Source organism: Cyprinus carpio, chromosome A5, assembly GCF_018340385.1.
Source record: "Cyprinus carpio isolate SPL01 chromosome A5, ASM1834038v1, whole genome shotgun sequence".
NCBI classification, from domain to species: Eukaryota; Metazoa; Chordata; class Actinopteri; order Cypriniformes; family Cyprinidae; genus Cyprinus; species Cyprinus carpio.
Genome location: NC_056576.1, coordinates 13,462,461 through 13,480,488, shown reverse-complemented (window position 1 = coordinate 13,480,488; position 18,028 = coordinate 13,462,461). Strand labels below are relative to the sequence as shown.

At 37.0% G+C, this 18,028-nt stretch overlaps 1 protein-coding gene and 1 long non-coding RNA gene across 3 annotated transcripts in view; one reads left to right on the top strand and one right to left on the bottom strand.

Annotated features, from left to right (window-relative positions):
* The window catches only part of LOC109083638 (rho GTPase-activating protein 20-like), a 57,571-nt gene extending 57,017 nt beyond the window's left edge, over window positions 1–554 (bottom strand). Inside the window, exon 1 of one of the 2 annotated variants that reach the window (XM_042753995.1) lies at window positions 437–554. The gene's annotated coding sequence lies outside the window, so the exon portion shown is untranslated. The remainder of the gene's footprint in view (window positions 1–436) is intronic. The other variant, XM_042753996.1, reaches the window with a different exon arrangement.
* LOC109090394 lies at window positions 397–1,811 on the top strand. The gene is made up of 2 exons (XR_002017918.2): window positions 397–529; window positions 936–1,811. It is a non-coding gene; the product is annotated as an uncharacterized LOC109090394 (long non-coding RNA).
* Window positions 1,812–18,028: the final 16,217 nt, after the last annotated feature.

Genomic DNA, 18,028 nt, shown 5'->3' with positions numbered 1-18,028 from the left:
TCTGAATTAATTTTTCACAATTGTTAATTTATTATGCATTAATTATGCAATGTGTTGCATTTTAGGATTAAATTATCTATTAAACAAAACAGGAAAAGGTACTGGTAATTTTCTGCCAGAACATTATCTATTTTTCTGCATTTCTTTATTTACAGGGAAGGCTGAGCCAGTGCAACACACACAGAGCTACAGTTTGTGAAGTAATTTGGTGGGAGAGTTTGTGGCTTTTATTGCAAACTCAGAACAGCCTCTTTTTTTAAACATTTCACAACTACTTTAACACATACAATGTTGTCTCTTAACCTCCAGATATTTCCTGCTCTAAAAGCTGCATGTTATCTTCCCCCTTCTACTTCCTCCTCGTGTTGGTGGCTTATTAGTGATCACTCACACGCTGTCCGCTTCACACAAACACTCATCAGCGCCTGATACATACGTGCCCCGGAGAGCACACGTCCCCGTGGAAGCGACACCGGCCAACACCAGGAGACCTGCAGATCCAACAAACGCTGAAGCAAGGAACCCAAAGGTTTGAACATCTCCTCAGCTAGGCTAGAAAGAGAACACAAGAACACTAGTATTAAAAAAGGAAGAGCAGTAAAGAGAAACTGATGGTGGGCGTAGAAATACGTCCATTAAATAATCCAAAATTGTAACTTGTATGAGTTCTTTCATAGGATTTTAATCTTTTTTTATTTTTATTTTTTCAATCCTTTTTCATTACCTGATATTTTGAGCTGGACACCATACTACACTCAAGGACTCTCTTTGGTATTCAGTCTGCAAATTTTTTTTTATTTTTTTAATTACTTAAGAATCATTGATTATTCAGCTTGTTTGAGTACATCTGACAAACGGGAGGAGGAGGGAGGAGTGAAAGGGACAGATCTTTCTGAACTAAACGTGCTTTAATATCATTTTTCTCATCTCTCCAGGTCTATTCACATATCTACCAGTTTCTCTCTGATCTAGACTCTTCTCTTAGAGTATTTGACAGACTGTGGTTGACACTCGAATTAAGGGGGTGTCAGTTTGTCAAATACCCCAAGAGAGGGGGCACGAGTCTCCAAAGTTCAGCGACAACTCGTTTGACACAAGCGACTTTACTACAGCCTCATGTTCAAGCATGTGCAAAATGCTTGTGCAAAATGTCTAAGGAAAAGAATCAGATAAACAGAACCACGGAATGTCTTCTGTATAATCTAATCATTTATAGTCTGCATTTGTGTCTCTTGGCTCTATATTGCTGCAATCTTTCTGGATGGATGAACAGGTAGATTGGAAACAAGTAGATGGAAAAACAAATGCCAGAAAAGTAGCATTACTGCAGTGCTGTCTGTATCAGGGATCATTATGTTATAATAAAGTACTCTTACATACTTAATATGATTTAGATAACCAGCGTTTAGCATGCTGAGCATACTAGCAACTGCTGATGACAGTTTGAGTGCACAAGTTCCTTGCTATAGAAAAGAAATGTGAAATTTGTTTATTTGTTATTGTGTTGCAATGCATGTGGAAATGTGAATGCATGTAAATTAAATCTAAGCATGTTTTGATTACATTTAGTATTTCAATTCTGTGTACAGTGGTTGTTTATTAGAACATCAAACAATAATTACAAATGGAAATTTCGCTTTCAGAAATGAAATTTTATCAGGTTAATAAGAAAAGTACATTTGCATTTCCAGAAAGAATTACCAGTGCTTGCAAGTTTGCAAAAGAATGCTGTTCTAGTTTTTGTTACGCTTAGGCTTTAGCATTTGGTCCTGCATCAATAAAATGTTGCATTTCAATCACCATTATCATGACACCCAGCATTCGTCTTGTTTTCTCGCAAGTGTGCATGATTACACCATTCAAAGCTGAACTGAGAATGCCAACTTTCAAATCAAATCCTGAATTTAAGTTAACTTGAACTAAGGGAGCAAATAGAAATCTGAATTTAAGGATGTTTCATATCAGTTTAAATAAGTATAATTTATCATTATGTGGGGTGCAACCAAATCTGGGGGCGTGGCTAATTCAATTCAAATTCTAACTCATGAACTGCAAGGAAGCCAATTCTTCTGAATTTTCGAACAACCCTGGTGAATTCTAACAATGTGAAACAGATTTTCAGACTTTGGCAATAAATAATAAAAAAATATAAAATTATACAAAACAAAAATACATTTGAAAAAAAAAAGTATGAAAAGAGTGTGTTTACGCTATTTAACTGCAAAAATCTGTGGGGTAAAAAGAACATAAAATTTTAAAAAGAATGACTAAAGAATATCAATACACTGAAGGTCCTCACACTGTATTAAAAAACATCCTTCTTAATGCAAAGCCATTGTACAGCTGATACTATCAGAGACGTAGTGCCCCCAGAACAGCCTGAGGTTAAGTATAGGTTATAAGGTGATTCTTGAGTTCACCACCTTGGTTCTTTTGGATGAAGGACCTTTGATTACTAGCTCAAAGCTTTAAGCAGTACTGATCTAATGGTCATATGCAGTGTAGGCTAACAACAGTATGAACTTGCTGTGCTGTTCCACTTTGACTCACGCATTCACATCGATCCAGAAGGATGTGATTTTAAACTTCCAAACATGCAGGTGAGTCTAATGCACGTGTGTTATAGGCGTTGCTAAGCCCAGAGGCGTCATGTCCATTCAAGTGCACGAGCCAAGTGGATTTTGAATGCAGCTTCCAAAAGACAATGAATAGCCGAATAATACTTTTTATATTTGATACAATCACACCGGTGTGATTAGATCGTTCAGTGCGGCATATCACCAGCTGCTAAATTCAAATCTGCATTCGCTGACACTGCGCCAGAGACTGACGCGTTTTTATAGCACTGCATTATAACCAATCACACACGATTCTGTTGCGCTTATGAATGCAATGGCCAATCACAGGCGTTCGGATGACTCATCGATGAAACGAGGTGTTTTGTTGACTCGTTCGCTGACTGAATACCTATTTCTGGCGAATTCTCTCGTTAGAAACAGTGCAGATGTGCGTACGAATTTAAGTAAGAAATTCATTTCACACTGTAAACAGAGTCTTTGAGAGTGCCTGAACTCTGGCTCGACTGAATGAAAGTGAAAGTAAAAAAGTGAAGTGACGTGGCCAAGTAGGCTATGGTGCACACACACACACCATGAAAACACACCCGGAAAATGGTCTTTGATAATGTAAATGTTCTTTGCTCACTGTAAAATGAAAGTGTTATAAACAGTAACTTACAGTATTGTTATTAAATTCACATTAAATACAAAGTCAGTCATATTAAAAATATTTTATGGCATGACACCCATATCTGGTACATAAAGGGATAGTTCACCCAAAAATGAAAATTCTGTCATCAAGTCGTTCCAAACCATAAGACCTTCATTCATCTTAGGAACACAAATTAAGATATTTTTGATGCATTCTGAGAGCTCTCAGACCCTCCCATAGGCAGCAAGGGTACTACCACAATCAAGGACCAGAAATGTAGTAAGGACATCAGTAAAAAAAAGTCCATGTGGCATCAGTAATTCAAGCGTAATTTTACGAAGCTACAAGAATACTTTTTGTGCACAAAGAAAACAAAACAAAAAACAACTTTGTTCAATAATTCTTCTCCTCCTCATCCAATCTGCTGTGGCTTGCGCCATTTTGGAGATTACAATGACACAAGCGTGCACTTCTGCTTCGTGTAAACAACGCATGCACATGCTGACGTAAGCAGCAGTGCAATGCGCATGTGTTGTTTACATGAAGCGGAAGTGCGCGCATGGGTTGTGATACTCTCCAAAATAGATATGGTTGTTATTTTTTGCACAGAAAGTATTCTCGTAGCTTCGTAAAATTACGGTTGAGCTACAGATGTCACATGATCTATTTTACTGATGCACTACGTTTCTTTACCTTGATCGTGGTAGTACCCTTGCTGTCTATGGGAGGGTCAAAGAGCTCTCAGAATGCATCAAAAATATCTTAATTTGTTTTCCAAAGATCAACGAAGGTCTTATGTGTTTGGAACAACTTGAGGTTGAGTAATTCACTCATGACACCCCGCGTGCCCCCTCAAAAATCATGAGTGCATGATGGCCCTGGCCAAGCCCTAAGTGCAAATATTGTAATACATTATAAAAAGTTCTTTCAAGACAGCTTCTAAGTCACAACATCACTTAAGGCAAGAAATATTCATCCCATTCTTTGCTGTGTTAAGATTCATTTAGGTGATAAACAGAGGCATACTGGTGGGTCACATTCATTTTATTATTTTGTCGAATTTCAAAGTACCATGTTCATATGCCGTCAAACAGAACAAGACAAAAACAACTTTGGAAAAGAAAAACAAATCTGACTGTATATTAAGTGTAAAATTAACATGGTGATTGTACGTGTGAGAGTTTGTGTATCATTTGCTGCTCACTGCCTCTTGTTTTCCTTGTTGATCATTGATCTCTTGCGGAACGTTAACTGTTGTTCCATCCATCCAGTGCTTCACAGTCACCTGACACCCCAAATGAGATCTGAACCAATGACAGGACAACATTAAAAACAATGTATCAGTCAACAGAATGTTCATTTTTGCAATATAGTTTTAAGTCAAAATTTGCCATTTGACGAAAACATCCATTACATGTTTTTCACAAGGACAGTTTTCCTCATCGTCTAAGATGCATTGATGTGATTACAGACATCCCACCCTGCAAAAACTAATTTCAGTTAGGTAGAATTACCACCAACCCATTTCTAATATAATATATTATATGAGTTTGGCCTCTTCGTGTAGTAATACATGAATAAAGCTCCTAAATTTGAATAACTTTAACCTTTTCAATTTTCTTCTTTCGTGCTCACCCGTGAATGGTAACTGCATCTTGGCTGACAACTTGTTAATGGATCACTGAAAATGCACTTTAATACCATGTAAAGAGGGATTCTCTCTCTCGATTTCCGGGATATTGTATATAATTTGAAGGAGTGGGATGTGCTATCAATATCGAGAGACTATCAGACCATCTGGGAGAAGTCAGATGTCTGTGATTAGCAATGAATGAATCCTCTGCAATCATTCTAACTCACTTAAAGCATTACTGACATAACACTCTGACACTTTAGATCCAGGTGTCTTACATCTTGGTGCTTCCATAAGCTAAATCTAGCATGTCAAAATCTTCATCCACCATTGGTTCCAGTTTGTCATACACACTCTCTTTAAATATCAGGTGACAGGTGGAACAGGCCAGAGTGCCCTCACCATGCTCCCAAGACATAAACACACACACACACACACACACACACACTTTACATTTATTTATTTATTGCTAAGTTATAACACTTTAAACTGTCAGTCGTCCATTTATAACATATTTCATGCAAAGTGTCTAAATAAATAATAAAATTGACAGTTTCTGTACATAGTACCTTTCATATATTTTCATATTTGCACTAGGAAATTTTTTAATACACTGACAGAAATAACGATTTGTGGGACCATGAAAAAATATATATGTAAAATACAATAAATTAATAAATTAATAATTTTTACAAAATACATTTTTACAAATTCTGCAAATTCATTTTATGCTTTAAGGAACAGAATATAACACTAATTAAATAAACAAATAAACAGTTTATAGGCGCAGTTTGATATTCTCAGTTGTTTTTCAATTGTATGCGTCAGTAAGGGAAAGCACTTTCTTTTGACAGCTTTGACAAATGCAACAAGGTGAAGACTGAAGCGTCATATGTGTGTGGGAGCTGAAGAAAAAAAACAGACTATGACACCAGAGCAAGACAGAATCTTATTGGAACAGGACTATATATAAGTTACTATAAATGTAACTAGAACTGTTTCACTCAGATAGACGGTACATCAGAGAAGAAAAAATAAGCATTCATATTTCATGCTGACTATAAGTCATAAGGAATTGTTATAAGGAAAACAAGTGGAAAAAGTTCCATAACAAAAAGTTTCTGAGCAGGAACAAGGTTATTTATTTATTTAGTGTGAATTTCAAAGAGGGAGTTCTGCACTAATTTAACTCTTGGTTACACAAGGATGTTGATTAGTTTTAATCACTCTGTGTTTGCAATCTCTTAATTGCTCATGTGCAAGGGAAGGCCCTTATCATTGCTCAGTTAGGCATTAATGAATTGCCTGTAAATCACAGACAATGAAACACTCAATGGACACCTTTTGTGATTCCAGACCAAATGAAAAAAAAAAGATCTGTAATTAGACGTTTGTCAAAGAACACCATGACATTAAACATGATCTCCTAGTCCAGGGGTGGCGAATGTCAGTCCTGGAGAGCCACAGCCCTGCAGAGTTTTGCTCCAACCCTAATCTAAACACACCTGAACAAGCTAATCAAGGTCTGAAGGGTTACTAGAAAGCTACAGGCTGGTGAGTTTTAATTAGGGTTGGAGCTAAACTCTGCAGGGTGCGGCTCTCCAGGACCAGAGTTCGCCACCCCTGTCCTAGTCATTCATAGTGTTTAACAGTACAGTTAGATAGCAAAGTCATGGAAAAAGGCTACAATTCAAATTTGAGGTTTTTGGACTTACTACAAGTAGAAAATGAAAAGTAGATTACCATCCTCTCAACTCAAGAAAAATGACCCTGACTAGGGCATTTGTCCTTGTCGTTGAGTTTACATGAACATTCATAATTCATTTATGGGTTTTTGTGTAGTCTAGCTACATTCATTATTTGCCTGTCCAAGTATACATGACACTATGCGTAACTGAATATTTAAATTATTAAATACACGTCACAGCATATGCACAATGACATGGCCAATAAGTTGATTTATGTGTTTACTTGTTGGACCATGCTGAGCTACAGATCATATTAAGTCTGTTAGTCCAACTCTGCAAAAATCTGACAGGCACAATTTCAGTCAGACTAACTTGAGTTTATTTTAAAAAGACAAACTAATTTCAGGATTTTTTAAGGGATTTATTTTTAGCAAGCTTGCTTTGGGACCATATCCATTTTAAAAAGCACTACATTTAATTGAATTAAGTGATTCTATGAAGCAGATGACAAATGCCATGTCACTTCATGTGACTATTCCTGTTCTAGACTTTTCAGCGATGACTCACTATGCACAGGGGACTTTGAACACATTTCATTGTCATCCATCCATGAATAACACATTGTTACATCCCTGCTTTTTTTTTTTTTTTTTTGCATTGGGTTATACTTCCTCAAACACACTCTTTTGAGTTTTGATTTTGGATTTCCCCTCTAATATGCTAATTTATGTTACTTGGGCTAATTAGTGGAGGTTGTTGCAAGTCACTGAGGCCTTTAAGCATTTTCTTTTTTTTTTGTCATATATAGAGATATGTATGAGGGGAAAGGGGGTAGAAAAAAGGTAGAAAATGAAGTATGACATGCTGGCTGGGTTTTATGTGAAGAAACAGTGTATAAGACCAGGCTTGAGGAGAGCTAAAGGTTCTGATGTCCTCAGGTTTTACAAACATAGCCCTCTTCCAAACAAATAATATTCCACTAAATTCCCAAAGAGAGAAAAAAAGGATCCCAAGAGAATTTCTCCCGCTTTTTTTCCTCATCCACACACATTAGCTAACATCAGATGCACTTTCAATTTGCAACACCTGCATCCACTAATTATCTCAACCCACATCGGTTAACCTATTAGTGTGGTAAAATACTTCCTTCATATGCACAGGGAAAATCATTCCTCCAAGTTGGGCATTCTTTATTACGACATCTCATGCATTTAATTAAACTAAATGTTTGTGTTACATTAAGCAAACCATGATTAACTTAATCAGCTGTTCCATACATCATACCTTATTACACAAGTTTTCCACTCAAAAGCACAACTTTTCTTATTTGCCCGGAAATTGTAATTACAATATTTCTGACTCTGCTTAAGAGGCACACAAATCCAAACAAACCCCAGAAGAGGGTAAAGCAGAGTATTGCCCACAGCAGAAAAAAAATACAAAAGTACTAGGCATTTAAACTCGGCAAAAAGGGGAAACATCCCTGCTCAGAATTAAGTATTTTAAAGATAACTTTGTAAAATCCAAAGACCTTTCTATTGACTCTGAAAAACACCTGAAGAAAGATATGTGTGACCAAAATTGACCAGGATCCCTGATCACCTGAGTGAACATGCCATAGTCCTGCTGCAGGGAGGCATGAGGACCGCAGATTTGGCCAGAGCAATAAACTGCAGTGTCCATAATGTAAGATGCAGCTGAAATAAAAGCAGTTGAATGTGAGAAGACATTTCTTTTTTGCTGAGTTGGCAACTGGAACCATATTTTACTGCTGTGTGAGCAAAAGCCACGGCAGTTTAGTTGAGTCTGATGGATGGCCGACACAAGGCTATGTCTAAAAATAATTGGAGAATCAAATCATGTGTCAGTAATTGCAGCTTTGTTTCACCTATATGCAGGGATGATGGGTTTTCTAGACCTGGATAAGTACGATCCTTCAGGTGAAAATACAGAATGGATGGGTGACCAGAAATGGCTGATAATAATGGCCAGTCTGACATGTAGCACTTGACAATCGAGACCAGGCCTTTTACCCTGAATTCTAATAGATACTGGCGGTCTGTCAAGAAAATAAATGAGTAGAAAATAATTTCCAGGGTTCTGACAGCCTGGTCCTGTAAGAGGACCAGCACTTTAATGAGGAGCTGAGTATAGTAGTTTTTCGAGAAAGGACCTTGTTTTCCTCAATTGTGGAACAATTTTGTCTCTCACATCTTATTTTCATTTGTGAAAAAAAAAAAAAAATGGTGTGTACCTTGACTAAAGCCTAAGACCACGAAGACCCCTATGGGGGTCAGCGTGTTGAGATCTTAATTTCAGACTTTCTTTCACTTTGTTAGTGGACACTTTTGTTCATGGGAAAAAAAGAAAGAAGAATTGCAGTATTTGTATTTTTGAATGATCAAAAGAGATTTGGTGATCTCAGAGTATGTTGGTGGAGAAGAAAAGCACCACTGATCCCTTTGAAACCCCTGTGGGTCGATAAGAGTGGGCTATTTCATCTCATTTAAGAGCTTAGTGAAAACAACATACTAAAGTGGATATGCCATTCACCACACAATGCTGAAGAAAGCAAACATAAAATTGCTGTATGTTGAGAGCATTAAATCTAAGAACACAAAGGTCTAAGGTTATGTGATGCAAAAAAGCAGATACTGAGTGCATTGAGAGTTCTAGTGATCTTTTAAAGAGATGCCGTAGGCAAAACATTCTCAAAGCCAATGATATAATGAGCTCATTTAAAAAGAAATGATTCCCCCATGATTTTCATTGTATGGACAAAAAGTATTTTCAATTCTCATTTTAATTTAAAAATTCAATTTGCACTCATACAAAAACTACACTTCTATTTGTACTTCAACACTTGTACACATAGTGTGGGCTGCTCACAGAGAGCCTGCAGTGAGCCCAAAGCTGTGGGCCTCACCTGGACAAGTCCGCACTGGGCCTGTTTAGGTTTGGTATGGGCTGGCACTAGCCCACAGTGCCCACAAAAAGCCAGCATGGGCCCCCGCAAGGACATGTTTGCAGAGGAATCAGAAGATTTCCACATCAAAGAAAATGTTTAATTTGTCATGGACCAGTAGCGCTTTGAGTGTATTTAGCAACCAGCACAAAGTTTTCTGGAAAGCACCACCAGACCAAACTCCAAATCTTCTTTTTGGCATTGTGAAATTAGTTGTGGTGGACCTGTACAGGTTTTTAAATGGCCAGTGCTGATATCAAGAGAGTGTGTAATAGGTGGCTAATATCCATCTCAATGGCACAAAACCCCTGAAAGAATGCTGTTTGAAATCTGCCACCTTGGATTATAAGCATTCAGTTTTAACCACTTTGGATCTGCAGAAAAATTGCATTGTGCAAATGCAAAGTGGCAAAAAAAAAAAAAAAAAAAAAAAAAAAAAAAAAAAAAAAAAAAAAAAAACCTTCACTAGCGGCCATCCTGAGCTGTGATGTCAAATGCAGCAGGCTGGAATTTAAAAGTCTCATTCATGTCATTTAAGAACCCTCCAATAGTTATGCCATTAACTGAATCATTAGCATTGTTAGCACAAATAAACTGTGAATATCAACATGCACTATACAGGTCCTTCTCAAAAAATTAGCATATTGTGAAAAAGTTCATTATTTTCCATAATGTAATGATAAAAATTAAACTTTCATATATTTTAGATTCATTGCACACCAACTGAAATATTTCAGGTCTTTTATTGTTTTTAATACTGATGATTTTGGCATACAACTCATGAAAACCCAAAATTCCTATCTCAAAAAATTAGCATATTTCATCCGACCAATAAAAGAAAAGTGTTTTTAATACAAAAAAAAAGTCAACCTTCAAATAATTATGTTCAGTTATGTACTCAATACTTGGTCGGGAATCCTTTTGCAGAAATGACTGCTTCAGTGCGGCATGGCATGGAGGCAATCAGCCTGTGGCACTGCTGAGGTGTTATGGAGGCCCAGGATGCTTCGATAGCGGCCTTAAGCTCATCCAGAGTGTTGGGTCTTGCGTCTCTCAACTTTCTCTTCACAATATCCCACAGATTCTCTATGGGGTTCAGGTCAGGAGAGTTGGCAGGCCAATTGATCACAGTAATACCATGGTCAGTAAACCATTTACCAGTGGTTTTGGCACTGTGAGCAGGTGCCAGGTCGTGCTGAAAAACGAAATCTTCATCTCCATAAAGCTTTTCAGCAGATGGAAGCATGAAGTGCTCCAAAATCTCCTGATAGCTAGCTGCATTGACCCTGCCCTTGATAAAACACAGTGGACCAACACCAGCAGCTGACATGGCACCCCAGACCATCACTGACTGTGGGTACTTGTCACTGGACTTCAGGCATTTTGGCATTTCCTTCTCCCCAGTCTTCCTCCAGACTCTGGCACCTTGATTTCCGAATGACATGCAAAATTTGCTTTCATCCGAAAAAAAAAAAGTACTTTGGACCACTGAGCCACAGTCCAGTGCTGCTTCTCTGTAGCCAGGCTTCTGCCGCTGTTTCTGGTTCAAAAAGCACACGCCTGTGCACGGTGGCTCTGGATGTTTCTATTCCAGACTCAGTCCACTGCTTCCGCAGGTCCCCCAAGGTCTGGAATCGGTCCTTCTCCACAATCTTCCTCAGGGTCCGGTCACCTCTTCTCGTTGTGCAGCGTTTTTTGCCACACTTTTTCCTTCCCACAGACTTCCCACTGAGGTGCCTTGATACAGCACTCTGGGAACAGCCTATTCATTCAGAAATTTCTTTCTGTGTCTTACCCTCTCGCTTGAGGGTGTCCATGATGGCCTTCTGGACAGCAGTCAGGTCGGCAGTCTTACCCATGATTGCGGTTTTGAGTAATGAACCAGGCTGGGAGTTTTTAAAAAGCCTCAGGAATCTTTTGCAGGTGTTTAGAGTTAATTAGTTGATTCAGATGATTAGTTTAATAGCTTGTTTAGAGAACCTTTTCATGATATGCTAATTTTTTGAGATAGGAATTTTGGGTTTTCATGAGCTGTATGCCAAAATCATCAGTATTAAAACAATAAAAGACCTGAAATATTTCAGTTGGTGTGCAATGAATCTAAAATATATGAAAGTTTAATTTTTATCATTACATTATGGAAAATAATGAACTTTTTCACAATATGCTAATTTTTTGAGAAGGACCTGTATATTGTTGTGTACTTCTATAGCAGAGTAATATTAATGTAAAGTATTTGTGAAGGAAAAAAAATAGTTACCTGGGAATCCTGAAACGCATGCATGTATATCAATATTGCAATATATCATTCATTGTCTGAGTTTTGTGGTTTTAAGATAGCTTGGAAAACCTATTAAAGTTTGAATGTGAATGTATTTTTAGTTTCTTACAGAGAAGTAAAGAAAGATGTCAGCCTATGCTTGCTAAAAGAATTCTGGAAACTTTTGGATAAATAAATTCAATAATTCTTTTTCAAATTATTATTAGCTGTAATGAATTTCAGCTATGGGTTGTTGTATGTGGTCTGAATTGATCCAAATGTTTTTTGTGTATGTGCATCATATATTGCTGATATTGTATACTGTCGATCACTACTGTGAATAGTTCATGTTTGCACCAAGGTTTCCTGGGAATTCATTCATTCTTCTAGCCAGCCCTGTAAGGATAAAAGACCAATTAAATAAAAACTTAGAATTTTTGACTTAAACTATTGCACTTGGATCCTCAGCCTTTGTGCCCCGTGCAGTTTTGTAACAGACTACGCCACTATGGATCCAGCAGTTGAGTTAGTCCACTTGGGCCAAGGTAATCATACCCTTGAGGAGTATGTTCACATTTTCTTGGACATTGCTAAAGTTTCTGATCTGTCGGGTTATGCCCTAATTGTCTTTCTGTTACGGGCTTAACATTCCGCTCAAGGACAAGCAAATCCAGGATGTTCCTCAAGGCTTGTTCAGTTATTATTAATTATAATCATCACAATTTACACTGAATGATATTTATACCATTGTTTGATGCAACTATGCCATATTTTTACATGAAAATAAACAAGCTAAAAACACTAATTGAAAAACTTTTAGTGCTTTTCTATAGTAGTAAGCCTCAAATGTCAACTATACGTCGGATTGGTTTCTTGTTTAAATTCTAAAAATATGAATGGTATTATAGTGTTACACTAAAACTAAATTTAAAACAATGGAAAAACCCTTAAGATAACATGTAGAAAGAAAAGAAAAAAAACATCTTAAGTACACAGAATAACATAAGTGGGCTTTGAATGCTTATGTAATTGCGATTAGAAATTCGATTAATTGTGCAGCCCTAAGAAGCAGTCTGCAGAACAGTCTTAGATGTTGGCCAAACCGGGCAGCAGGATGGGGAGAACACCAAAGCAAAGAACAACAGAGCATGCAATCAGAGTGAAGGGACACAAAGCAGGCTAGTATCAGAGATTAGGTTCTCAACACCAGGCTGGTTGACAGACCGCCTTGGGAAACCAACAGGCAGGGAGTCTTAGGCTAGAAGAGCATTAGTGGAGGGAACACACAGCACTAACACATACAAACACACAACAGGACCAAACAAGACACAACTCAAGACCACAAACCAACACTACTCGGCACAACACAAGGAGAAACCAAATGATGTAATAAAAGGGAAATTTTTTTAAAAAAAAATAAAGTTAGAGTAGATCTAAACAATCAAATTAAAAAAGGAAATATCTTTAAGTTTAGACTAATAACTAAAATGTAAAATCCAAGCAATAATGAGAATACAAGACTTAAAACAAGACTGATGAACAACTAAAGAAAATATTACACATAAACATAAGATAACTGAAGATAAAAACAAAAGAGAACTCAAGAGCAAAAACCACAGCAAGGATACACAATCACAGCAAGTAACAGAGCAAGACTGGAATGTAGAGCAGCAAACCAGTAACTGTCTCGATACGGCACAAGACAAACCAGAAGACACAAGAGGAAAAACAGCAACATATAAAGGGAGGAAAGTACACAGGTGAGCACAATTAGAGAAATGATAAAAAGACAAGGGCTAAACAAGAGGGTGTGACCAAGGAGGTGGGACTAAAGGAACACATGCAGACACTAACTAAAGCAATGTGTTCAGGCACTAGACAAAAAAAGAAAAGAAAGAAAAATACACAACAAAATTACAAAAACTTTAAGTAAATTGTAACTAAAAAACAGACAATATGAAAATAAAAATGGATTCAAAATATTAATAAAAACTATAAAAGTATCTCAAAAATACTATAACACTGGCCTCAGATCCATTATCATCACACTGAAGAAGTGTTCTGTGTCATATCTGCACATTTACAATACTGCAACATACTTACTTTTTGCATTCCTGGTAAACTTTATTACTTAATTTGTAAGAAATTAAAATGTATCTATCGTTCTTATTATTTATCATTATGTAGCATTTATGAATATTAATAGTAACACTCTCAAAAAACTCTCTCAAATATATTAAAATCTATAATGACATTAAGGAATATTCTGGAAATGATAGATGCCATTGACTTGAACTGTCAAAATGTTTTCACTAATCACTGAGCTCTGACTAGGATCTGATGTGAAATGTGCATGGGACTAATGTGCTTTTGATTGGTGTACTGACTGCTTTCACTGACTGAAAGATTATAAAGATGCCTGAACTCACACAAAAGGTTCACAGCCAGCTGGTTCTCTGTGAATAAAAGAAGTCTTTGCATGCTCTTGTGAAATACAGAACTTTATCAAGGAGCTCATAGGCATAATTAGAGTTTCACTCTATCCTCTTCAAAACTGTAAAAACACTCACTCTCTTATAATATGTCATGCTTTCAAAGCAAAAACCTCGACACTGAGAGAAAGACAAGTGGCTATAGGGACTAACACTGGATGTTCAAGGTGGAGGGTAATTTACAATTTGACTTTATGGGAGACACACTTACAAAAACACTTTATGTTTTGTATTTGTCAGCTCCAAATGCTTTGTGAAGGTCAACAGGAAGAATTTTAACCTTAAGCTGATAACAGTGTCCATTAACGTGTCATTGATGGCCTTGAGAAACTTAAGGGCTGTTCTTTAACCAAACATGTGAAAATCACTGGATGCAAGTAACTGCTTCAAACCTAAAAGCCAGTTAAATACTCCATAACTACAGGCCTTGGCATCAACAATTGAATTTTTTTTTTTTTCGACAGGACAATAAAAATGTACTCTACAAACAAAGAAAAGGCATCATAAACAGCGGACAGAAAACAAGTCACATGCTGATTGTCATGACAAAACGGTTGCTCCAATGCCAGGTGCTTTTAGTCTTTTGTCAAAATTGCTTCCCTTGTAATGGTCACTGCACATGATCAATTTATTTACAGAACTTTTCCAAAGTCTTACTTCACTCAAATGAAGGCCTGAGGGATTATCCAGACAGCTTTGCAATGTGTGGAAGTTATGAATCAGAACAGAAATATATCAAGATTGTATTCAGTATAATACCTCAAAGAGCTAAAGATCTCAACTATAATAGGAAAGAAAGAAATATTAAATACAACACTTACGAGTTCCAGTGCCAATTTACCTGTATTCACCCAGTTATAATCATTAGTGAGCCATTACCATAACAGTGATACCATTTTTTTTAACAGTCAAGGTAATGTTTCATCAATACTGCCATATTTCTCACTCATATACTGCTTTATACTAATTTATTCCAGATTCTTCTACCCATTTTGCTAATAACATTATTGTGCTGAAGCTGCAAGCTGAAATGTATTTAATTAATATTTTACACCATTGCAAATTTTTATAAACAGAACTAGTTTAATAGATTAATCCAATATAAGGAACATTTTAGATTAAGACCATTTAATGCAGAAAAATCATTTTGACTTTAAAAAAAAATGTTTTATGCATATTAACAAATAGTTGAAACGACACTGAACAACACTACTGAACACTTTCCAAGATCATTTCCATATTTTTTGTTTAAATGCGCCAGTAACATTTGTCATCATGACACTTTTTTTGGATAATGTGTTGTGACAAATGTGTTTTCCTCTTCTCTTTGGAAATAGCAGGTTCCCTGAGGTTGGTCAGGATTTGGTAATAAAAGATGTTTTTCAAAAGAATTAAGTTTTTCAGGCTATTAGAATGCTATTTTTGTTTTGTTTTCGGAAGTGCACAGAGTCTAATCCATCCTATGGCCTGTGCCTGCTAAAATAACAGATCAAAGAACACAGAAAATGTTTTGCATACATGCTGTGGCTGCACCCTTATCAATCATTTGAGATAAGGACATCAGTGAAAGAAAGAATGCATATACGTAAATAGTAATGCGGAACTGCATGTTCTTTGCTATTTCCTGTCATGAATTTTGTCCTTGAGGTTTTGAGCTCATCTTAATTAATGTATGCAACACATTTGTAAAATCAAAAGCAAGGTAAAAAAAAAAAAATACACATACAATAAAGGCATCCTGCTTTAAGATAATAAATTGTATATTTCTATTGTAATATATTCCGTTTCATAGTATAGTCATTCATCTGCTTTTCTGGGGGTACAGAGTCATGCTAAACATCTTAAGTATTTAATTACTGTAAGGTTAGACATGAGAGTGAGTGTATAAATGTCTCAAGGGCTAAACTAATGACACATACATTAATTTTCATGTTCTGCATGTTTAAAAATAGTTTCTTACCTTGTATCAGACTCCAAACAAAACAGGAAAAATGAATATGTTTCGAGTTCTGCAGTTCCAGAAGTTTACATACATGCTACATGAACAATGCGAAAAAATATCGCCCTCTGCTGTCGAGTGAAGGCGTGTACATGCTTGGGTCTCTAGAATTATGCTCATGTTTGGAAAAATACTGGCATACTGTGCTTACTGTAGCATGTCTTGCACTGCATAGCATAGAAAACATGCAGCTCCATCTTCTCTTCTGCACTAACAAACTACTGCACTGAACTTCACAGTAAATCATTACAGTATACATCACTGTAAGTCATATATAAAAGCTATACATTTATAAGTCTCTTGAGCAGGGATCTCCAACCCTACTCCTGGAGAGCTACCATCCTGCAGACTTCAGTTCTAGCCCTGCTCCAACACACCTGTCTGTAATATCAAGTAGCCCTGAACACCTTGATTAGCTGGTTCAGGTGTGTTTAATTGGGGTTGGAGCTGAAATCTGCAGCATAGTAGCTCTCCAGGAGCAGGGTTGGAGACCCCTGCTCTTGAGTATACTGTGTACATAATGGAAATGTGTCTATTGTATATTGTGAAAAAAAATGTGTATATTGTTATTTATGTATACTGTTAATTTTTCATATCTTGTTACCTGTACTGCCATGGCATAGAGTCTTGTACCCAAGAATTTCACCATCCTTACACTTGTGTACACGGTGTGTGACAATAAAGAGATTTGATTTGATTTGATTACTGCATATTTTACACCAAATATTATAAATTATTTTATAAAACGTTGCCGTGAGAGATTTTTGTAATAACATCATAGACTGTATGAAAACAACTAAGCAGATATGGCTGCCACATAACCTTAAGAGTGGCAGGGGCCACCCCCTTAGAAAAACAACTCTGAAGAAACTCAGTATCAATCTACAGGGCAATGGACTGGGTCCAGATTACGTTGTCTACACCAGGAGGCAAAAAGCTTCCCCTTAAGGGCATACAAGCGTCTCATGGAGGAAGCCCTAGAATTAAGAATAGTGTCATAATCTCTGCCGAGAAACCGGAACATATCATGCACTCCGCTCAGGGGCCACACCCATAATCCGAATGGGGATGCCAATCATGCCCCGAGCCTGAGTCAGCAGGTCATGTCTGAGGGGAGCCTGCCAAGGAGGGCCGGCTAACAGAATGACTAATTTTGAGAACCACGTCTGAGTGGGCCAGAACGGGGCCACAAACAGTAGATGTTCCGAGAAGGGTCTGGCTGCAGACTTGCACTTGCATTCTCAGACTTGCACTCTCAGACACTTGCGCTTCCACTAGTGACATCCGTCTTTTTTATTTTGTTCTATTTATTGATTACTTTTTGTTTGAATCTCTCATTCATTTTACAATAGCAGCAAGCGTGGTGAAGACAAGAAAAAAAGAAACTAAATTACGAAGTCACTTGCAATCGTCACTTGCACTCTCAGCTACCTGCGACGTCACTTGCAATCGACACAAATCATATGTGTTGCCAGTGGAGACAAGACGCTGTGGTGATTAAACGATTAAAACTGATTTAGTACCGTAACGTACAGGGTCCTGCAAGAAAAAGACAGAATTTGAATGCAGTGCGCAGTCTCTCATTAAGCGTTTCATTTCCTCCCGTAGAAAATCATTATAAACACAAAACACATAGCTTAATGGACAAAGACAAAGAAATAAAAGAGCTGTAGACAGTTATTCTATATGGAAAAACTCTTAACGCGAAACTTTGCATGTTGCATTATTCTGGGCTCACCTGGTTGCCTGTACATATTGTTTATGTATATTTTAATAATGAA